The sequence below is a fragment of the Tyto alba genome, unplaced genomic scaffold (assembly GCF_018691265.1).
Source record: "Tyto alba isolate M040663 unplaced genomic scaffold, T.alba_DEE_v4.0 Super-Scaffold_14, whole genome shotgun sequence".
Lineage (NCBI taxonomy): Eukaryota > Metazoa > Chordata > Aves > Strigiformes > Tytonidae > Tyto > Tyto alba.
The window spans coordinates 26,368,837-26,393,124 of NW_024881276.1; the positions used below are offsets into that span (position 1 = coordinate 26,368,837).

At 36.0% G+C, this 24,288-nt stretch overlaps 1 protein-coding gene across 3 annotated transcripts in view; it reads left to right on the forward strand.

Moving 5' to 3' along the window:
* Positions 1–24,288, forward strand: part of DSCAM (DS cell adhesion molecule) — a 469,478-nt gene that overhangs the window by 196,891 nt on the left and 248,299 nt on the right. The gene's annotated exons all lie outside the window — the stretch shown is intronic.

The window sequence follows — 24,288 nt, forward strand, 5'->3', positions numbered from 1 at the left end:
AGCCCAAACCAATGAATTCTGCTTAAAGGTACAAATTACAACTGTTAGTTTATTCAGAGTCAAGTAATATCACTTGGGTGAAACACTGCCAGAATTGTGGAAATTTGAGAACAACTAAATAACTGAAACACAAAACATATTATCCTTCTGATTTGTCTGTAGAGAGATCACAATCTCCAAATATGTTAATAGCTATTCATGGCTTAGTTGTCACTATTATTTGTTTCTCTTTCACTTGTGAATGCATATGGTTTCAGAATGTCAAGCTTGTTCCTAAGTGCCTTCCAGATATGATGGCATTTCAGGAAAAAAGAAGCTTATTCCAGAGGAGGAGAACATTTCCCTTAGATCTGTTACAAGTAAACATGACCAAGGATAGGGGGGAAAAAAAAAAACAATAGGTCAATTTCTTATTTATTCCCTATTTTCGTATTCAGATTTTATTTTAATTTCTGCTCATTTGGTTTAAGTCTTCAAGGTATTTTTATGTTTAAGTCTCTATTAGGAATGTTAATGTTCATAACAGCTTTAAACTTTGAACCAGAGTTGATTTTTTTTTTGTAGTGACCCAGTGTATATATTTTAAATGCCTAATATTTTGTATTAGTTTAGATATTAGGTTAGAGATGCCAAGTCTTTCCCTCCTTCTCATGTCTCACAGAATCATAAATTATGTTGAAGAGATCCTCCAGAAGCTAATCAAGTTCAGACCCTGTTCAGAAAAGGTCTAATTTGATCAGGTTTCTTAGGGCCATGACTAGTCAAATCTTGAGCACATCTCTGGACACCTGTTCCAGTATTTAACGATCCTCATGGCATTAAAAATAAAAAAAAAAAAAATAAAAAATCTTAGCACTACACGCCTCCAAAAACATGTAGCTTCAGTGTCTGTGTATTCTCTGATCAGGGAGGTCCAGACAGCAATAAAATCTTCCTTTCACCTTCTCTTCTTCAAGCTGAATAGGCTCACTTCTTTCATCCTCTCTTCATGCACAGAGTTCTTCAGCTCCTTGACCTCCACTGGGCCCACTCCAGTATGTCAATATCATTCCGGTACTGGGGAGCCCAAAGCACAGCTCTAAGGATCTAAGAAATGCTTACTTAAATGGAGTATTTCCATCTCTAATTTCCTACTGTGGAATCATTTTGCCCTGTTCCCTAACACTTTGGGCACCTCTCTTGACCTTTATTTATCTGGCAAGCTACAAGGTCATCTGGGAAGAAGAAACTGAAGATAAGTTGCATTATATGTTGCCTGTGGCCAGGAGCAATAGCTGTTGCCACATAGCAATATGCTGTGTGTGGGTGGAGTAATGATTTCTACCTGCTGGGAAAATTTCCATTAAGAGCTTCCTAGCATATGAGAATTTACTGCTTTACTGCCATAAACAAATAACATCTCCTCCTCAGCAATACTGATATTAGAAGTTTGCATTTAAGTACTAAGAGATGAATCAAAACTTTGCTGCAGTTTGGTTTTGAAGCAGCTGATGGCAAACCATGTTTTTCAACTTTCAAGGAAACTGCCTCTGACTCCCACTTCTTTCCTTTTTTTCTACTCAGTGAGAACTATAGGTGAGTGGTTCAGAGCTTTGCTGACACCACCAACACCTATAAAATAATATGTTGTACTGATGCATAAAAAGCACTCAGCATTAAGTTCTTGAACTAATCAATTATTTAGCAGCCCATCACATTTACTGTCCACTGAAGGTTCTTTATAGCAATAATGAGGTCACTGCAATCAGATTCTCAGTTTTTGGCATTTCATCTACAAAGCCTGCACACAGCCACAAAAATACTTAAAAGACTGCAATCTGGAATCTTGTCTAGTCTTAGTGGGAGGTGTTTGCTTTTTAATTCTCTCTATCTGGATACCTTCTCAAACAATAAAGTGCTCTGACTTGCGAAAGAGAGGGGCCTCTGGTCACTAGAAGCAGTAGCTATGTATTGACTTCACTGGACTTGAATCAGGCCTGTGGAATGGTGTTAGATATTCCCTACTAGGTGGGAAAGCTAGTTGTAAAATTGTGTTCAAGGAGTTTTGGGAAGGATCTTTTCTGAGTTAAAAAAGGAATACCCTTTAAACATTATAGGGCATATCTTCTCTAAAGGAAGAAATGCTTTTGGAAGAACAGCAGTCAAGAAATGAGTCTGAAATATTGACATTTACAGATGTTTCTGATTTTTTTGCAATTTTTTTTTTTTAACCAAAAAGGAATAATTTTCAAGGGTCTGTGATCCACAATTATTGTTTAATTCGCTAGACTTCTTAAGGGGACTGCATCTGGTGTTAGTGAGAACAGATGGGATTAAAATCCCCAGAGAGAAATGTCCTCATGAGGGTGGGTAAAGAATTATTTGATATTTATTGTTAGATGAAAGGTATGAAAATCAGTGAAATTTGGGGAGGGTTTTTGAGATGACAAGGTCATTTGCTGTGTTGTTGTGTATTTGTGCTTTTCTGACAAGGGACACTTGTGCATGGCAAAGTTGCATTAGCAATTTGTGCAGGTGCAGACATGTGCCCACAGCTGTAGGGGTGACTGTTCTTCCTTATAGTTACAGCCTGCTTCTGCAGACCTACCTTCATTTGTTACTGGTCCAAAATTTCTAAACATGTCTTAAGGAGTTGAAAAATGGACATTTATGTTATTTTTTCTTTACCTTCCCCTATTTCCTCTGCAATATTTAAGGAAGATTTAAAACTTGGTTTGCTCCAGTCTGAGATAGCACTTGTTCTTTCCACAACAGGAGTTGAAGTGTTTGACATAGCATGGTTGATGGCTGCAGAAGAACTAACAACAAAATGGTATGGGAGAAGGAGATGGGGAGTTGTTAAACTGAGAAGAAAGAAGTAAGAAAGACAAAATTGGAGTTACAGTTTATTTTCAGTTTGAATATATTAAATATCAATAGCTTATAGATACACTAGAGAAAATTGTATTTGTGAAAATTTGCAGAAGGACCCAGAGGTTTCCTACAGAATAAACAAAGCCCAAGTTAGACTTTTCTAAGGTTAAAAATGCAAGCAGAAACAGATGTATTAGACTGTAGTCAGACAGACTGATAAGTTGACAAAAAGTGTGATGTATGGTTGCAGTGAGAATTCTGCATTGCATGTCAACAGACAAATATTTATTGGCACTACATTATATTTATGGATGCAATACCACAGCCTAAATATAGTGCCATTTTAAAATACAGTGCTAGAACTCATTAAATACAAACAGGAAATTTGAAATGCAGTTTACTCTTAGAGATTTCTTGCTATTCACTAGTCCTTCGTGTTAAAATCATATTAAATACAGGAGGTTGGATTCAAGTTCATCACCGCTGAATTCCACTAAAGCTGATGAATTTACCATAAGACTATTTTGGTCCTGAACCAGTCAAAAGGAACAAAGGGTGTTGGTAAATGTCAGCTCAAGTTCACAGGTCACAATTTTAGAACCAAAGCAAAAACATTTCTGCTGATCTGGGGGAAGAGTGACCTTGTCGATCTGAGATAGTATGGCTCCTGTCAAGACCTGAAGGAATCTGAATATTACATAGCTGTGATAAATGCAATTTCTTGTTATACACAGCATGATGAAATGGCCCAGGATCCTGGAAGGCCTGATCAGCAGTGTTACAAATATGACCCCTAGACTTTCCAGAAAGCAAAACCTCTCATTTGCATTATTAGATAAGAAAAAAAAAACTAGTGGCTTTAAAAAATACTGTTTTTGACTAGTACAATATGCAGAAAACTTGCATAGATTTGAAATCTAAACTGTGAATAATCATGGCGCTTGTATGTACCAGTGTATAACTTCTGGACAGACATGCTTCCAGTTCAATAAATAAGCTGAATTTGTATTAAGTTAGAGGTATACCTGAGCTGACTTCAGTTACTGAAGGACTAAATGTATATCTTTATTCTTAAGTATTGCAGGTCTCAGGTTACAGCTGCACCAACGATGCTTAGGCATGCTGCAGTCATGCTTTAGTTTGTGCATAGAGTCAATGCATGTACAGTGCTTTCGTTGTCTTTGATGTGTCTGATAGGAAATTTGGGCCTCATTTGTATATTGGACTGTGGTTTCATCCTTTGCACTGAGAATATAAAAGAAAATTATGGAACTCAGCAGGTATGCTCATTTATGAGGAGAAATAAAAGCAATAACCAAACCAGAAATTAAATTCTTGTCCTGCTGGAGACCATGGAAATTTTCCTGTTGATTCCAGTGTGACAAGATTTCAGTCAGAATCATGAGTCCATAAGAAGTTTTCTCAGAGAAATATTCTTTCCTCATCTTTCCTTCAATATTTTCTGACTCTTAGGCTAATACGCAGTTGTGAAATCTTCTATCTCATTAAGCAAGTCAGATAAACATGGATGTGTCTCAGTGCATGAATGAAAAAAATGATTTTTCCATGGTTTTAAGCTAAGATGTTTCTTCAGATATCTACATTAATCTTTAAGCTAAGGAGAGTAAATGGGAAGTGCTGGTGCATGTAGTTAAATATTTATTAAAGTAGATGTGGAACTAATTGAGGAAAAGTAAAGAAAATGCAAAGACCTGGAGGGGCAACAGTGTTTAGATTAGTCTACATCTAAAGAATATTTCAGCAACAAGAAAAAGCCTCATTTTCCTTCCTTGATCAGTTTGTAGCTGTTAAAGTTCTGACAGCCAGTATATTTGAATATCTTGCCTCTCCCCTGAGATTCGTATGGGAGACACATTTATCACAATAGGAAAAACAGTGGGATATCAACTACACTAAAAAAAGAAAAATGTAGACCAACAAAACTCCCCAAATTCTATATACTGTGCCACAAAGTGCGTATCAGTTTTTAAGTTCTCATCCAAAGGGCACAAGCCCTGCTGGCTTCTGGTAAAACTTCTGCTTCTAATCTGTTTAGATGAAAATCCCAGCCTGTTGTGGATTTGCTTCACCAGCATCCCCACCTCCGGAGAAATGTGTATGGGCCGTGTTCCTATTAGTGAGGAAATCATATGGTAACCACTTGTACTTAACCCATGCATTTTTAACTTCTTATTGTGGTTTGTCTGTCTGCAGTGAGCATCTTCGTACTCTGCAGACATGATGAGTTCTTGGATTTTTGTCAAACTGTGGAAAATTCTGAAGTTTTGCAGCTCCTTTGCTTTTTGCTGAAGTCTTTAAACTAGGACAGAAAATAAACATTGCCTATTGTGTCAATATTACTTCCCTTTTCTGAAATTCTCCCTCTGTGAAAACATGATTTGCAACACTTTCAATGACTTCATACTCAGACAATTTGAAGAGGCCAGGGTTAACATACTGTCTGATAAAATGGCTGTGATTTTATGACTGGATGGAAATGTGTCCTTGACTTTTTTTAAAGATGGAGACAGGCTGAGGTGGGGAGGTCTCTCTTGGAACTACATCATCTTGAGGGACATAAATTTCACTTCTAGGGCTACTGTTGTCATGTAGCTGGAGAGTCTGGCTTTTGTATATCTCTCTAGCTCTGGTTCATATACAAAAGTGTAAATTCCTTTATTACAAATTTGTAAGCCGTATGTGCATTTATTATGTTGTGGGTTTGTTGTTTTTTTTTTTGTTTGTTTGTTTGTTTGTTTTTTTTTTTTTTTTTATAATACAGATTGTGTTAAAGAAAGCAAAGAGAACTGTCCCCAAAACCTTTTGAAAGAGGCACATTTTTGTGAAGTTTGGTCAGTATGAAAAATGCAATGGAAAATAGATGGCAGCCAACAACAGACAGAGATGAAATGTGGATTTTTATTTTTCACTTACATCACATTTAAGAAGAGAAACTCAGGTGGTTTGTTCATAAATTACCATTTTCTGAAATAGATGCATATAACTTTTGATGTGTCTCCAAGAGGCAGCCTTGTCTTTCATTCATTTCTTGAAGATTCTTCCCAAACTGACTTCTGTACTAGGGCAAATCCAAATATGCAAAGACAGAACAAAAAAAAAAAAAAAAAGTTATTCTATTTCCATGGCAACATCAATTCACATTCTGCAGGTACAACAGCTGCCAGTTAGTCCACTCACTAAATGAAAGCTCCTGAAGGCTCTTTATACTCTAATGTTTGGCCAAAAATAACTTGGCATGCCACGGTTTTCCCACAAACCCACAGAGAGAGTAGAATTAAACTGACTGGCAAGCAGACTGTCAACTCGTTTAGTGTCTTCATGCTAAGAGGAAGAAAACAGTCTCTCTAGCCATATGAAGGGGAAAAAAAGGAATGTTTATGGTTGGCACATTACTTTCATGGCCTAGAAGGTAAAATATTTATACTGTTGAAAGGAATATGAAATATCTTCTCTCTCATTCACCCCAAGGGCACCAGGTAATTTGTTTTCTAGCAAAAAACTATTATAATTATATACATTCTGATTTAGAATTAATAAGCATTTTTTGAAGTTACAGTGACAAAACTAGGCATCTACTTGAATTCTAATGGAAGTAAATCAGTTTCTCTTAGTCAGACTGGATTTTCTAGTGGCATTTTCTGAGGGAGACATAAAATTCTTACTGTCATAACCATTTATGAGGAAGTTCTGACAGTAGTTAGATATTACCACATGATACTAGGATTTGTATCACTGTTACCTGTCTTGAGCAGATCTTAATGTGAAGCAAGTATTCAATACAAGGCAGTAAGAAAAAAATCTAAGGCTTTTTTTGGCAAGTGCACAGGTAGTATTTAGACTTGTAATTACAACTAATTAACTTAATTAAAACTGGGACAGAAAATCCTGAGATGATTTTTTAGAAACCTGTGCAAATAGTCCATCATCAGGAAGGAGTTGGTGTGACGTGTTTTTTAATAGTCTTGGGAAAGTGACTGCAGTGTACTGAAAATCAGCTTCTGTTGGAGAAAAAGTGGGTATCTTACCATTCAAACCTAGGCAGAAATGAAAAGAATCCTGAAGGAAAGTGGTTACAATCTTCCTGATTTAAATTTGTAAAGCAATTAATTTAAATTAAAGATAGTACTATCTTGAGAGATTTTTCCTTCATTTATCTCCATAGCTCTGCAGACCTGCCAGCCAGTTGAGTTTACTGGGGGGTTACTGCTTTGGGAGGTAGCTGACCTGCCAGATGAGTTAGATTTGGGTATAAGTTAGATTTAGGCCCATGAAGCAGGCTGATTTAGGTTATGTTGGAATTAGGATTTTAAATCCTCTCTGCTCACGTTAGCAGATTTATACATCATTCTGAGCTGCTATTGTAAACTCTAAGCATGCCCACCATGAGCATGTTCAGGTAGTTAAAAGGCTATATTCAACCACTGAAATTTTCTACAGCTGGAGAAGAAAAGGTTGTTTACACACAGGCATAAAAATGTAGCCTCATGTTATTTTTCTTTTTTATGTATTCATCACTACTGGTAGGTGATACTACAATATTGTACGGTGTATTTAAACCGCTACAAGTGACATTTAGAATAGTAATGTATTCACTGTGTGGTTTTCACCTTAACTGTTGAATTTCTCACTAATTTTTGGTAGTGTTTGATGCTCTTGATAATGTAATTTTTCATATGTAATAATGATTAATGCAATTTCTTTCACTTTTGGCTAATTTGTTTATATTTTAACTTTTACCTACAACATAGTCAATAGCAGCAACCCCACTTTGACGTTTGGGAGATGCAATGTGCAAATATTGCCACCTAAACGTAACCAGATTCTCTGGGGAATCTTCTGTACTGGAATATCTTTCAGTTAAAGTATTTCTTTGTGAACACTGCTTTTGAAACTCTTCTCACATATGCTTTGGGAATGCATCCAGCAATACCAGTGTACTTATTTCGTTTTAAGACCTAATTTGTATAATGACCATATTTAAAATTTTTTTTTTTTTTTTTTTTTTTTTTATTTATTTGTGGGCTGTGTTGCATAGGGTGTATGATGTATCCTTTATCTGAACATGAGGTGACTCACAGGTGTGCATTAAACACAGGTCTTCTAGTATGACACCTAGTGGGCAATCCACACAGATAGTCCTGGCATGCTTTTCACATTAGGCATGGATGATTAGCTTTTATCAAATCCACAAACATGGTGTGTGAGAATAATATGCAAAGAAGGCATAAATATTTCCAGGGGATCCTTATTGATGGCAGTCTGTGTTAATTCCATACCTGTAATGCACCACTTTTCTGTCATTTAAAGGAACATCAGGTATTTCCCATCTTGTTCACACCATTAGATGCTACCATTGGCCATTAGAATACACATCAGTGCAACCTGGCTGCTTTTAATGGTATCTGTAAATACAGGAGAAAGTCAGAGATGGCAGTTCACATTTTGGTAATGCACCGTTAAGACGCAGAAAGAAGAATAACAGTGAAAACAGTAGGGCCATTCATTCACCTCATTTTCATTAGGAAAGACAATGTGTTGCATCTCTGGTCATTCTGAGAAAAAACAACCTTGTCAAGTAAAGTGTTGGTATCTCACTCATTGAGTAGTAGCAGCTTGAATTCTACAAGGTGCTCAGAAGGATTACAGCACCCCTTTCTGGCAAAACCAGAATTTTTTGTAGGAATTTTTATATCTTATTTACCAACAGTATTTGAGGGACCTTACTGTATTTAGTGTATTGACTACTGGTATTTAGATTTCTAGCATTCTGAGAAGTAGAGGTAAGCCATGAACTCTGCTGGAAATGATTAATTTTCTTTGTAAATGTTTATGCAATTCATAATAGTAGTCAACTGCAGATATTAAAATGCATACAAAAAAAGATAGAGCTCTCTGTAGCTATCAGTAGTAGGAAATAAATGTAGGGAAAAACAGAAGGAAGGAGTTCACAGCTGGAATAGTTGGAAGTGGGATGCTTAATGGAGATTCAGCCCCTACAACTATGCCCTCACCTGTTCTCTCACCATGACCTCTTGTCTGGTATTGTGCTTGGGCTCACGTGAGGATCTTCTCATGCCTTTCTCTCACACAAATACCAAATATAGATCGCCACTTCTACTGAGCAATTTACAATCTTTAGTGAGAGACTGACCTAGATTTCTTTGTGGATCTTACCGCATAGCATGGCTTAAAGGCTGTAACCTCATCCTCCCTCCTTAGGCTTCAGATCCCATCTGTTCTGAGGCAAAATATCTGACTGTATTTCTCTAGTATTTAACTCACAACTTTTCAACTCCAGTTTCTCTTCTTGTTTCTCTGCAACTATACTGTTCTGTTTCCTCCAAATACAGATAAGAAAATAAATATCCCAAATCAATGTACCTTAAAACATATAAATTGTTTTAATGGAATTCATGGATTAGAAATGAGGCTTAGTAATGGATAATGAGATACATTTAGCAATAAATGAAAATACAATTTTATTCCAGGTAATGAGAAGTTAGACACAGGATAAAAAGAATGGACAGATGTAGAGATAGAAGCTTGTTCCATGAAGAACACTGCCCCAGCAAAGGTGTCATTAACTTAAGAAATATACCCAAGCAGTAAATTTAAATGTATTTGCCTTAATAACTCCTAATAACAAATTTAAGTATGTTAATTGAGGATCCCAAAATATTTGATGTTGTATAGTCTATTCTCCACCAACCCTCTCATTTCCCCTCAGAAAACATTTAATTTTAGCTACTGTTTATTCCAAAACTGAGTATTTTTTTCCAGAGGTAGCCTAGTTGTTGCTAAACCTACACGCCACATTTCACCCATGGGGTCTAATAAAATAATCATAACAAAATCATGATAATGACACACATTCCCCCAAACACTTAAGAGCACAGTTTAATTTAAACATTTAAAGAACTACAGCATTCACTGTTAACAGAAAGCAAACATTTTTGGAAGTACTGAAAAAGTAACTGCAGTAATATATTGGCTTTATAGGAATAAAACAGTTTTTGTTACTGATTCAATGTTATATTTCTATTCAATACACTTTCCAAAATAGTAATCATTTTAATAATGGAATGAAATAATTTTTCTTTGGAATCTATTTTTTCTGCTCTTGACGGTATGAAAAGTGAAAAGGTCACTTTCTTTTATAAAATCTACATATTAGTAATTTGTGACTTACTAAAACTTAAACTTAAGTCTTCCTTTCTTGGACGGAATTCCACGAATCTCTCAAGTGCTTAGTTAACAAGATAGTCACTACATTTGTGTGATGTGGACACACATCCCACATTAAGGTTTGTGCTATTAGATAACAATCTATTAGAGGCTGATAACTTTTGCTTACTACAAAGCAAGGCTGGTCCTGTAGATTGGAAACGTGTTCCCTGAGGCTTTCAGTTCCCTGCAGTCCCAGCGCGTTAGCAGAGGGAGATTGGGGATCAAAGTGAACTTGCTTCCTATGTAGTTGTGTAGCCCATTTTGGTGTTTGCCCAGACCATCCTGAACTTTGACATGTCACTTCACTCATGGAGACTAAAACAGACAAGTGCAAGTATGTGATAAGATGATCACAAGAATTCAGATTGCAGTCTGAAAGACTTTCCTTTTCCTCTTTGCTATTTTCCAAAGCCATCATTTTAGGTGCACATTATCTGATCTGACCATGAATCAAACTGAGGAAAACCAAAGTCCAAGCATATAAGCATGGCTATTAAGCCAAGTTCTCTGCAGATCAGTGAATTCAAAAGTTAATTACAGCTGAATCTTTCTTGACCTTTGACCTTTTTATCTCTTGAAGTTTATGTAGATTTGGACCTAGCTGAAAGGAAGATGCTAAAGAAATTGGTTAAAATCCCACAATCACATAGTAGCATTAATTGCTTTTCCTGTAGGATAAAAATTTGTAGGCTAGCACTGGTGTTTGGTACTTGCAATGACTCATTAGTGAAACATACAATACCAGCCCTGAGAAAATAAGATCAACTGTCTAAATTTAGTATCTTTACTTAGAATATTCATTCTTTTTTCCTTTGCTCAAGACCAAATGCAATATTGCTATTATTGTTTAAGCGAGTAAGTGTTGGTGGTAGAGATAAGTCTGTAACAAAGCCCTGACAGTAGTAATTTGTCTTTAAGATTAACAGAGCAATTCTATGCATTGATAATGTATTAATGAATCACGAATGTGGTACACTGTAATGAATGTTTCCCCAGCAGCCTGTAAAGATGGTTTGCAGCAACACAAGGCCACCAAATATGGTTGTTTCCATTCACTATGAGAGTCTGTCAGCAGTACTCCGAATTTCTATGATCTTATGTCACCATGCACATGAATTACTGTCTGTCCTCATTAATTACAAATATATGTTTATTTCATAATAATCAGCAAAGTGTGAACCTAAAATATTTTTCTTACTGGTCCCTGAGAAACTGCAGGTAGCACTAAGAGTGTTTTGGGTTTCTTTAATTAGAAGTAGTGTTTGTCACTGCCACTGGGCAGGCCCAGGTGACCTTGTTTTGTGACTGGAAGTCCCAGGGGAATAGTTTAATTGGAGGACTCGAATCTGAAAGTTACTCTCTGTCCATCATCTGTGCATTAGCCTGGTTGCTCATCAGCATAGGCTACTGTGATTACTATAAGGAGGTATGAAATGAAGGAAACTGAACCAGGACAATGGTATTATAGTCAGATTTTACGGTTGTGATAATTCCATAAATTATCTCCACTAAAAAAGGAGTAGATGTTACCATCGGGAAGACTGCCATATTTTCAAAATGACGGAAAAGCAGTTTAGGTTAAGTCCATTTTTTCTAGAGATAACAAAGTATTTAGTGTGAAATTCATTAACAGATTTGGGAAGCAGCTACCACTTCTCTCAGCCCAAAGGATTTATGTGAAGTATTGTAACAGTAAGCAACTTTAAAAATCTAACTTTTCTTCCCAAATTGCCTGATGGAAGAGGTGACATCACCACACACAAGATGGGAACTTTAATTGAAGTTCAACATATTCAAAGGTTTCTAAGGGATTTTTCTTGCTGGTTCCACCAAAACCCCTATACATAGTTTTAAATATAAAAAAAATATAATGCCAGTGAAACAATTTTTTTTTTTTTGTTCAAAGATGATGTGATTTTTCGTCTTTTTGAAAAAAAGATCATTTCAGAAAGAATGCTGAATGATTCAATCACTGATGTTATATACTCAAATCTGCACTTCTCACCAATGATTATCACTCTAAAAGTGTATTTTCAAAATAATGCGAATGGGAAAACCATGGCCTCTTTCCAGATATCTTCTTAGAGTTGATAGATGATATAAAAATATCCATCCAACCTTATCACCATATCGGCTCTATCAGTAGCAACAATATTTGGGGAACCCTTGTACATACAGATATAACTTGTTGCTATCACATTCATCATGGGCATGACAGAGAAGAAGTTCTTCTGTAATATGAAAATACTTTCAGTTTGTAGTTTGATGGGTGAGACACTTTTTGGAAACTAGGCGCAAAGATATTTGGAAAAGACAGTGAAAGACAGAATATCCCCATATTATTAAAAATAAGCATCTGCCTTCTTTTCCCTTTACTAATTTAGGTATTCATCCAAAGTGAGACAAAGTCCTTGAATTAGGCTGAATAGTTCATCGTTTAAAAGCAGGCATCCATGATGTTATCTACATATGTAAACTTAGGCAAATACAGAGGTAGTTCACTGTAAATGGGCAAAAGTCACTGCAAAAGCTCTTCTGCTTCCATTTGAATTGTGATGTCTCAAGTTTTGATTTGATTCAGGCTTTAGAGCTGTAAGTAAAGGAGAGGAGGTTCAACTAAAAAAGGTTCCTTGTCCTATGGCTTTCACATACTAGGTGCCTGCAACCTCAAAATGCCATTTCTGTAAGTAGAGATCATCACAGGTTTTTAAACTGAATCAGAACTTTCTTTGGAAAAGTTTTTCATTTTAAATTTCATAGTTCTTGTAAGTATGTGAAACACTAAGTATCAAATCTCGGGTGGGTAAGACTAAAGACATGTCAACTCAATGAGAAAATGAACACTTGCTTACTTGCTTATTCTAGTTATTACATGACAGTGACGAGAAGCAGTATTTTTATTTTCATGTCAGAAATTTGTTAATAGTTTTCCTTTAGTAATTCAGAATGGTTGATGACTAAAGTAAATGGAATTTGCCTGTCAAAATTACAGTCCCAACCAAGGCTACTGTGTCTGCAGTAAAGTAGAGGTAAATGAAGTCAAAATAACTCGCTGTAGTAAAGTACTGATGTTCTGATGTAAGCCGTTAGGGCCAGAGAAGACAGAGAAAGAAAAAAAAAGAAGAATGAATTAGATATTATGATATGTCAAAGGACTATATATTTTCAGAAACAGTAAAAGCAAAAGGAATAAATGATAATCTAGTTTGCCCTTATGGATAACATAAACCATATAATTTAATGCAGATTTTGATAACTACGCAGTTTAACTCAAGGATTGAAATATGTTTCCTTGACCCTATTAATGTTGAGATAATAATTATATTTCCCCTCATATTTCAGTGTAATTAACTATTAATTTACATTTTCTAAGCTGTTAAATGCAGATATGCAAATATACTGAAATCTAGCTTCCAGTGATAAATAACAGTCAACTGGAAATACACTGAAACGAGGCAAAATTTTAGTGTTACTTCTGTGAAAACTGCTGAAATTAGGGCTGGGGAATAGTTTTATCTTGGCTTGGCTGCAAACTTGAAAATGGAACAGGAAAAAAGAAAGCTTAGGTCTAATCTAACTTTTTGTTTGTTAGTTTTTGTTTTTAATCTCTCAATCCCCTATTGAAATGAAACTCAGAAAATGATCTCTTGGGCACATACTGGAGTACCAGACAGAGTAAAGTGAGACACTGCCTTTCCTGAACCCTCTGAAGCATGGTATTACAAAATAGGTCATGTTGGTACAAGTATTAGAGAAAGCTTAGTGTTAATTCACATCACTAAATTAAATGAAACAACAGGCAATGCAGACTGAAATCTCAGACCTGGACAGTAATGTCAAGGCTTCCCTACTGCCTGAACTGCCACAAACAAGAATTTAATGACAAGAAACCCAAGAAAGGAGACATCATACTTGCTTTGGGCCTGAAGTGTGCACAAGCACTGCCCAAAGTGCTGTGGGCATGGAGGTGCTGCCTTGCAGTGACCGCGTGGCCCGTCCATCTGTTCTTGTAGGTGTGACAGAGGGCAGCATTCACTTTAGGTATGCTTGATGACAAAAAGGTTGCTCCAAGAACAGTGAGGAAGCACCTTAAAAAAGGGGCAACTGAAAGCACAAAATCTTTGCAGGTGGCATGGTGACTGCTGAAAGACCACATATTGGAGACAATGTCATCTCTTTAAAAGGCTACAGAAAGACCATCAAATGCTGCTGTGGTCAAACAAGGGAGTAAGGGATGATAACAGAAGAAAGAAGACATCCTTCAGAAATGTTATGTCCATAAGAGGAAAATAGGAAATAACTTAACCTCTGGCAGTTTTTATTGTGTAGAAACATAACATGTCAGGCTCCAAAGATTTTTAGCAGCAACTTGGAAAGATATTGAGAAAATAATACATATACTTACAGGCACAACAGAAACAGAAATTTTGCCAGAGTATGCAGAGGTCCAATAGATTAGGAATGTGTGAAAGGACTGCTAAGACAAGATAAGACTGTAGCAAAAGAACCATAAAGGCTCAGTTGCCAAAGAGGATGTCTATGGAACAAACAGAATGAATATTAGCAAATTGCTAGTACCAGACACTCACAAGCACTCAGATATAAAAAAACCCCAAGATAATATAAGAAGTGCCAAAAAAGCACCAAAGGAAAATGAAAACTGTTGAGGAAGAAGAGGATAGGTCCTCACCCAAATAAAAATCTGTCTAAAAAGCACGTCAGGGTTTTAAGAATCTTATTTGGGAATTCACCAGCAAGAGTATGAAAGGGTGTGAAGAATGAGGTGACAAAGGCTGCTGACAATTTGCAGTTTTTCTGAGTAACATGGGTGAGGGCTGACTCTGATACGTTAAGTAATTGTGTGATAAAAAAAACCCAGCAAAACTCAGTAATATAAATGCAAAATAGTGTAAGTATCTGCAGTGTAGCAGGCCATCAGCTAATTGTTAACATTCAGTTGTCAGATCTGAGGTTATGGAGCTGAGAAAGGGCTAGGCTCCAAAGCAACAGTTACTATGCTGTTCCGTAAATCTGCAGTGTATGTGTATATATCAATCCATGCTGTACCTGAATGCTGTGTGCAATTAAGTTCACTTCCACCCCAGGAAAGAGGCACTGGATTCAGAACAGATTCAGAGAAAGGTGACAGAATTGGTTGATATGGATCTGAATGTGCATACAGTATTATTATATAATGTAAGACTTCAGCCTGGGAATAAGACAGCTGAGGGGACATGTGACAGAAGACTACAAAATTCCAGGTGCCGTGGAAGGTCAGGTAGTGAATGGTGATTCTCTTTCTCTCTCCTCCCTCATTCTCCCCTCATAAGAACAAGCTATCAGATTGCATTATCTGATGGTAGATTTGAATGAGCAATGAGATGTATGTTCTCAGACCTTGCGTAATTAAGCTGAGAAACTTACTGCACAGGATGTCACAGATACTACAAATTTACATGGATTTAAAAAGTGACTGTACAAATTCATGGCAGGAAACATCCCATCAGGGACTGTTAAATACAAAGATGCCAACAGAAGATCAGGAGGTCTCTAAGTTTCAGACTGCTAGAAAATGGGAAAGTATTCTGCTGTTATATCAGTATATGCTTGCCCTGTTCTTGCAATCTTTATTAGGCCATCCACAACTATTTGACATCAGAGATTGGATGGTCTGATCTAGTCTGACTGACTTTTTTTTGTTAAATGAAAAGTCTGGCTTTTATTATGAATTTTTTTTTTTTTTTTTTTTTTTTGCAAAATGGGTGAAAAAAAGGTGTCCCTTTATGCAGTAGATTAGATACAAAACATATAGGAGACATGAGGCCAGATCATACCCTGTCAGAGGGTAATCAAACCCATATTGTCTGCTGATTCAGGAGGAACACTGTAGTCACATAGCTATAGGTTATTTAGCTTCAAAGGAAGGTAAAGTGCATTCTCAGTCTCTCCTGTTGACATTTTCATGATATGTAAATAAGCTGATGTTCAGTAGCATAAATTCTGGAACCATTAATTCCATCTAAATGAATTCTGAAACTACCAGACCAGAGAATTACTCCCTACCTCTCCCCCTCTCTGCTTCAGTTACTACTTTAGTATTTCAAGGCTAGTGTGAAGAAAGAGCCACCTTGAAAAAAAAAAAAAACCAAAACAAAAACAACAGAACAAAACCAAAAAACAAAACCCCAAAAACCACAACAAGAAAAAACAAACAAAAAAAAACCCCCGAAGCAAACAACAAAACCCAACAACAGCGATGGATAGGATGCTTACTGCAGATGTGAAGGTATTATCACTTTCATTTAATCAGTTATGTAAAGTAGAGAAAAAAATTCAAACATGATTACAGGCTGCTAGTCAGGATACTCTCCAAGGAGGGGAAGAGTTGTGTTTTGAGCTTCTTCAGTCAGAGAAGAAATTGATCATCTGTATATTGAAGTGCTCAAACTACTGAACCATGGTTTTGTGAAAATCAGCCTTTAAGAACTTTTTCACTTAGTTGAAAATCTTTGGTGAATTTCAGCCAAATTTGAAACCAGCTTGAGCCTGACTAAATTGCCTTTTTTTTTTTTTTTTTTGGTACACATACCATTTTCAGAAAATCCTTGCCTAGATCTATTTGGAATTTTCTTATTCAGTGGTTTCAAGAAGAAAAAATCTTATTTATTTTATTAAGATTAGAGAGCAAACCTAAATTTTCCCTATTTCTATCAGGAATTCCAAAACAAAGTTGTGTCAAACTCTGGTGGAATTGTAATAACAACACAGGAAATTTCCCCAGTATCTAAAATTTTCAAATATGTAAACAAGAGGAGTGAGTAATCCTCAGAATTATACATTACCATTTGTAATACTGATTACACAGTTTGAAATTTGTCATCAGGTTGTTAAGGAGTTCTTGGGTGTGTATGATCAATACAAGGTTTAACAACTTAATTTTCTTCAGACTGTGTCTTAGGTTATCAAAATATAAATGAAAGCAGAATTTGGCTTCAGGTGAAGAGTAAATTAAATATAATTTTTGATGAACAAATCTCAACATAATCCAGGACGTTGGACATAGTTTCTTTGACTCTCCAAAGTTAGGCAGAACAAAATCCAGCACAAACCAGGGTTAGTGCCTGTCAAATTAAGTCTGATATGGAAGCATACATAACAATCTACTGGGAAAGGAGATACCATTTCTCTGTAATTTTCTGTGTAACAGCCCATAATATTTGAATTTGAAATTATTTTATGTGCTTGTTAGAAACCGCTAGACTAAGATGAACATTTATGTACAGAGATGGACACTGAAGTGCAAACGTCATGTCATGGTAATTCTAAGGGTACCTCTCAAGCCTTCTTAGAAGGTGCTTGTTGGTGATAACCAATTTTTACAATATAACAATTGTTATCCCTCTGCACCATTTGAAGGACTTTCACTGTTACTCTCACTGCAGAACTCAGACCTTGGTTAAAAACTTACCTAGAAATGAGACTAACCTCTGTGTCAGTGTACTATGCAATGGCCAAACAGTCTTCTCAGGTTTCTGTAAGTGTTGTTTGTCTCTACCCAGTAGAAGAAGGTATTTTGTGCATCTTTGTTTTTAAGACTTGAAGATGCTCAATTACTGTATATGCAAATACTACCTATTATGACAAGGTCCTGGTATTGATGGAGCCTTTCCAGTAATGCAATATTTCCCTAACATAACTGAAAATCTGTTCTTCAAGTGACTTGAAACTACTGTATGATTGTGTCTTTTATACTGGTCCACCTTGCAAGGGAAGTAAGAGAATGGACTTTTCATGCTATGAGGTCTGTAGGTGAGGAAAATGCAGGTAAGGGAGAGTATTAGCATGGTGGGAGTGGAGGGAGTGTGGACATATAAAAGCTCTACTCAGGGGGAGGAATATTTTTACTCTCTACTTCCAAAAAGTAAACACGCTGTTCTTGCTAATATGAGGACAGTTCCATGAAAGATGCACCAGCATTAATTTCCTAAATAATCTCACATTACCACAATGCTTGAAGCCTTTTTAGTAAAGGAAGTCAATAAAAAGGGAAAAGCAGAGCTTTATTTGCACACATGAACAGGCACAAAGCAGGATTTTCAACTAGCACTGGAGTGATGAGAGTAATCCCCAAAGAATGCTTCCTCCGGACCAGTCCTTGAATATTTAATAATGGTGAATTACCAAATCCCTTCAACCATAATGAAGAAATAAGCAGGCAATTAGAGCAAACTGCAAACCCCTCACCCTAAAAACCCTCCAGCCTTTTAACTCTCTCTGTGAATATACCATTCCCTTCTGATTTCTCCCACTTATTTAAAAATCACAGTGAGAAAAGGCTTTTTACCGTCTCCTAGAAACCCTTCTCCATCCTGCTCCTTCTCAGAAAGAAACTGTATTAGTATCTCTTGCAACATTCAAAGCCACTATCACTTACTGAAGTTTACTGTAGCATCCTGAGTTGGTATCACAGCCATTCTCATATGAAATGTACTTCATAAACCCACTTTTATCTGTAGAAAGTGCAATGTTTAATCTTTGCAGGATATTACTAAAGCAACTTACGTTGTCAGGAACACCTGAGGACTTGAGCAGCCAGTTGTGTGTTGACCTTCCTTTTGTTAGTAGTTAGTGCTAGACAAATCTGGCAAAGCTGAGAAACAAATTACATATGTCTGCAGTGATAGCACCATAGTTCAAAAATATCTCTGAAATCCTTACACTGTTTGAAGAAATAATTGTCCACTGCATCATATTCAGAGTATTCTTCAGTTGGATCTGACCCTCTAGAATGCAGTCTTAAGGTCTACAGATACACAGATGTAGAATGGAAAATCCCTCATGGCTTATGGATGTTACTAAAATGGAAGTTAAAGCAAATAATGAGAAACTGCAACCAGACTGAAGAGGATTTGAATCATTTAGGTAATTGGGTCAACAGATGGTAAATACAGTGTGGTATAGAAATATGTAAAATAATTAGTCTGGAAAAAGAAACCAATCATCCAGTACACTGATGAGGAAAGAAGTGTTGATTATTGTGGTAAAGTCATTGAAATAATCAAGACAGCGCACAGCAGTAGGGAACAATGCAAACAAGTCATTAGGCTGTTGTATAAAGAGGATAAAGAGAAAACAGGTGATCTAATTTCTGTTTAGAAGATCTGACTTTTACATATGGTCATAGGATTAAGAAGGAAAATCAATATTTCCTTATGAGTGATGCTTAAGACCTTATCTTAATAGAGATGTACTGCACTAAGTATTCACTACTGAGATGATGTATACCTCCGTAAGAAATTTTTGGACACCATCTAGTGGCATTTTTTTATGGACAGTAGGAATGATATTATGCTTTTGGAATGAGCATTTAATGGAAGAGAGCAGTACAAATAATAGAGAATATTATGCCATACAGAAAAGTTACTGCAGTTAACTTTATTCTGTTTGGCTCTAATTAAATATTTTGAGGTATTCAGAATCATGGTTGTTGGAAGTACCTTGTTTTTCACACTGACAGATGACAAACCTCTCCATATTCAAAGAAATACAAATTAAGAGTGATAGTTTGACAATTCCTAGGATTTATATACCTCTATATGGACTAAATTCTCTGCTGTTGTAAATTCCTGAGCTATTGAGAAGCTCTGTAGTTTGTATTAGCCTAAACTTGGTCACTGTGCCTTTTACCAGCTGCAGAGATGTTTTTTCAAAACACTCCTTTGACATAGCTTCATCTTTAAAGTTTGCTTTCGTTTGGTACTGAGACTGGACGACACACTGAAGAGATCTGCACCAAAAGTCACTGTCAAGTTTTGAAACCAGAACCTCTTTTTTTTCTAGTATTTACAGGCATGCTTTTAAATTACATTATTTTCCAACATGTCAGGTCCTAAACCATTGCAGTGATGTGAAATACGTTAACAGATTAAGATTGGAGAGGCAGAATATTACTGAGCCTAAGATCAGGTCTATGGGAGTGAATGCAGAGATATGGTTTTCTGCCCATGATCTGAACAGGCCATATGCAAGCCAGGCCCAAGTCCTAAATTGTGTAGCTATGACAGTTTATCTTTACAGCTAGGGCATAAGCTTCATGAGAAGAGAGACAGATCGTTTTTAACATGGTTCTCCATTTAACATGGATAGACATTGCCCAAACTGTACCTGATTCTGCTCCAGCCTGATGAAGACATGGACATATGGGCTAAGATCTATCCATACCCATCTGAAAAGTCATTTCTCCTGAGAGAGAAGAAGGTGAGGAAGGTCGGTGGGGAAGGGAAAATGAAGGAAAGGAAACAAAGGCACACAGTCGTTGCATGCAGTGGACTTACACAATAGGAACTTCGGGGTGTGTGGCTCCCTCATTGAGTATATTTTAGGGGTATTGGCAAGAAATTAATGACCAGCCATGGTCAATGAATTGTAGTGGTACTACCCTAGTACTAGTCTATAGTTCCAAAGTGGAGAATAACCATCTAAAATTCAAAATTCCTCATTTCTTGCATTAGGGTGGAAGAGTATGTATCAAAATAGACACTGTTTTGCAAGAGGTACTTTAGACTGCTAGTCCTGTTTTATTAATTGCTGGCCTTGATTTTTAATTCCATATCCTCTGCATTATATGTTTGAAATGAACTCCTTTTCACTAGTAATTTTACAATACCTTACTCTAATGTGTTGTTGAATTAGTTGCCTCTACATCTGCATTGCATTCTCAGAATCTTTGGATTTCTTCATTCAAGGCTGCTGTTCTCCCCAGGAAAAAGGACATCTCTTTAGAAAACAACTTCTGTTGACTGGAGCTTCTGGATTATCTATGATTTACAACTCTAACTTTTTATATTAAAAGATATTTTTGAGTTCTAATTCATTCTGAAAATCATACACAGCAGTTGGCTTAAACTGCAGTTTTTGTAGCCCGGAGAAATGTAAATAATTATGAACATAAATTCCCTTTCTAATATATGACTTTATATTCTTATGTGAAATTGCATTTCACGTCATAGTATGCAGAAAAGAAACATGATAGATTTGAAGTCAGATAGGGAGATGGGATTGTTGAAGCTTTTTCAAAAACTGAAGTGATAATATCTATGATTTGGGTATTCCAAAGCATATGCAACATTTATTAGAAATTAATTGTATCAGTCAGGACACTCCTTTCATTAAAAGCTTGGATTCTTCATCTTAAACCAGCACATATACAGGAACCTTATCTACTACCTTCCATAAAATGAAGGGGTTTCCCTCTCTGCTCGTTCTGTTGATCTGTAACAGAAAAGTCTATTCTTAAAGCTATTGTTTCCGTTATATATGTGAATCTTTATGTTTGCAGTAATTTTTCTAGACAGCAGATAAAATTCTTTTCCCTTTCTCAATCTATTAATGCTTCCCATGTGTGTATTCCACGGTGTTATCTAAAATCACAGGGGTGACAATGTTGTTTCCTCTTACTTTTACAGACTAGGGAACAAATTGTGTTTTATAATCCACACTTCCATCTTCTTTTTTAGATAAGTAGTAGAATATGTTGCAAGGAATTATTTTGAAGTAACTTCTTTTATTGTTGCAGCAAAGAATTTCTAGTTCCTCTCCTGTTTAATTGTCCTTAATTTCATATCTTATTATTGTGGTTATTTCAACATGTTTTTGCAACAGAATTTTCTTAGAAATTATGTTCCATCTAAAACTGGTTTGTTCAGGGCTCTGAATCTCTCATTTGATGATTATAATAATAGAACAATAAACAATTCTACACATGCCTGCAGCTTACTTTCATGTTGCAATTGCTATCATTTTTCTTGCAGCATATACAGATACTTGTATGTTTCACTATTTTGACCATTGGGTATTGGAGATAGAAATATTTCTACTACTTTTCCTTTATTCTTACCCTTTCCACTCTTCTGAACCTTTCTTCAGCAGTTGTGAATGGAGGTGTATTAAGGAATAAGAACGCTGTTAATGAGACTTTATTCAGATTGGCAATAACTCCAAGAGACTCTTCTTATTGCTTGAAATAAATTCCTTTGTAAATCTGAGTACTGGGAAAGTTAATACTATTCCTTAACATTTTAACATCTAGCCTCTTGCTGTTTCTCCTGTTTGTTTCATAACTTGTCAGACAAGTAGTAATACTTAAATTGTGAGAGACCTCCCATCTTCTATTCCAATGACTAATCAACACTATGCTGCTACTTTCAATGGGTTTGAAAGTTGATTAGCAACATGGTCCCATGGATAGAGCTATAGGGTAAGGCTTAAAAAATATGGAAACTTTTAGTAACGTTGACAGTAGCGGCTCCATTGCGTCAACACAGTGACTTCAGGCAGTTCTGGTGTGGCCTTGGACAAGTTGTCTTCTGAGTAATTCAGTTTTCTCTCTATTTCCCTCTCTGTCTTGTCTATTTAAATTGTCCATTTAAACTTTTTGAAGAAGATTCTGTGACAGACTGTGTATATATTACTACAACATGGGTGATAATCGTGCCCTGCTTATATACTGCAATACCTAGGAGCTACCCTGTTATAGTGTATGGTCTTTTTTTTTTTTTTTCCAAAAAATCTGCTACACTGCAATTGTACCAGATACAGTATAAAATAATGAGAAAAATAGTTTTCTTGAAGCCTGAGGTTAATGAAGCTGGGGAAGAGAAAAAATGGCACTGTCCCATTGCACAAGAAACTTCAATACATCAGTCAATAGAGTAACACTGTAGTGAATAACGTGAATCTCTTATTTATACTTCTGTAAATCAGGAATGACTTCCCTGCAGTCTTTGGAGTTGTAGCAGTACAAACAACTGGAGAACTGGCCCTGCAAATGTTGGCTTCATTATCTAAAAGCGAAAATTTATGTCGAAGCTGACAGTACAGCATCTAAGTCCATTAAATTACAGAAAAATAGAACTTTTATTTCCTTTTTAGATGAACAGAGCTTTCAAAATGGTGTGATGAAGCCAGGGATGGAACACTAGTAATAGGAAATAATATAGTACAGAAGAAATTTAAAATCCATCAGTACAAAATGTTACATTAATGTTAACAGGCTGCAGGCTGCAATATTTGTAAAATAACACTGCTTCAGACTTTTGACATGTTCATTGAACCAAAAAAAACCCATAATGGAGTAACAAGATATTTTGAGGAAAAAAATTAACAAAACATGAGCAGAATCACAGTTAGCAGCAGGTCATACAAAGCAATTGCCTCACTTTAAAAATGTTTTAAAGACTATAATTATTTTTTGTTAATGTAAATTCTCTTGTAGCATGTCTTATTTCCCTTCAGTTGGGGAAGTAAAATTAAGAAGAAAGGCAGAAATATAAACAAGAGTGAAATATGTTTGTCTTTGTATGGCTTGCTTCTGATCCATTCAGGACTCAAGGTGGTCAGCAATACCTTTCCAGAAGTGCTGTTACTCACCTTTTTCCATCTTGCTCATTTTCTCTCTCACAGCAAGACTTGAGATCTTCCATGATCACAAAGAGTTTTTCAGCTTGCTTTTTATTAAACCAAACTTACTTAAATTCACTAGTGGAAGACCATATTTCACATACTTATATCAGGCATAATGCCTTTGCAGGATCCTAATCATTCATAACAAGGAGGGAAATTTATAGTTCATTCTGTTCTATTTGTCTTCCTAAGTGCAATCTTGTATGGCAATATGGGGATAAATTATAATTGCAAATTACTTTTCTACAAAATGATTCTTGAACATTGAGATTTTCTATGCCATAAAAGGGAATTTTGCAGGCTTATAAGAAAACTGGAATTATTTTTATTGTGCTTACCACAAAGAAGGCTAAGGACACTTTTTCAAAGCAATAAATCTGTAAATGGCTGATAATTGAATGTTGAGATTTCATAAACTTGGGAAATATGGTCCAATGCTGCACTACTCTTTTATTAATTTATTTTTCATAAATGAGGAGTAACTTCACTGAAGTCAATAGACTCCTAGTGGTATAAATGACCAATGAACTGACACTATAAATTTTGTGTCTAAAAGGAAAGAGCTTATGTTAAAACTAATGTTATAGGTTATAAGTTTATTAAATTATTGAAAATCAGTTAATCCTCTTAGAACACATATCTGAGCACAAGAAGTGAAAAGAAGGTGATTGACAATGGCCAGCATGGATTGACACCTGCTCAGTCCAAACTTTAGTGGCCAACCTG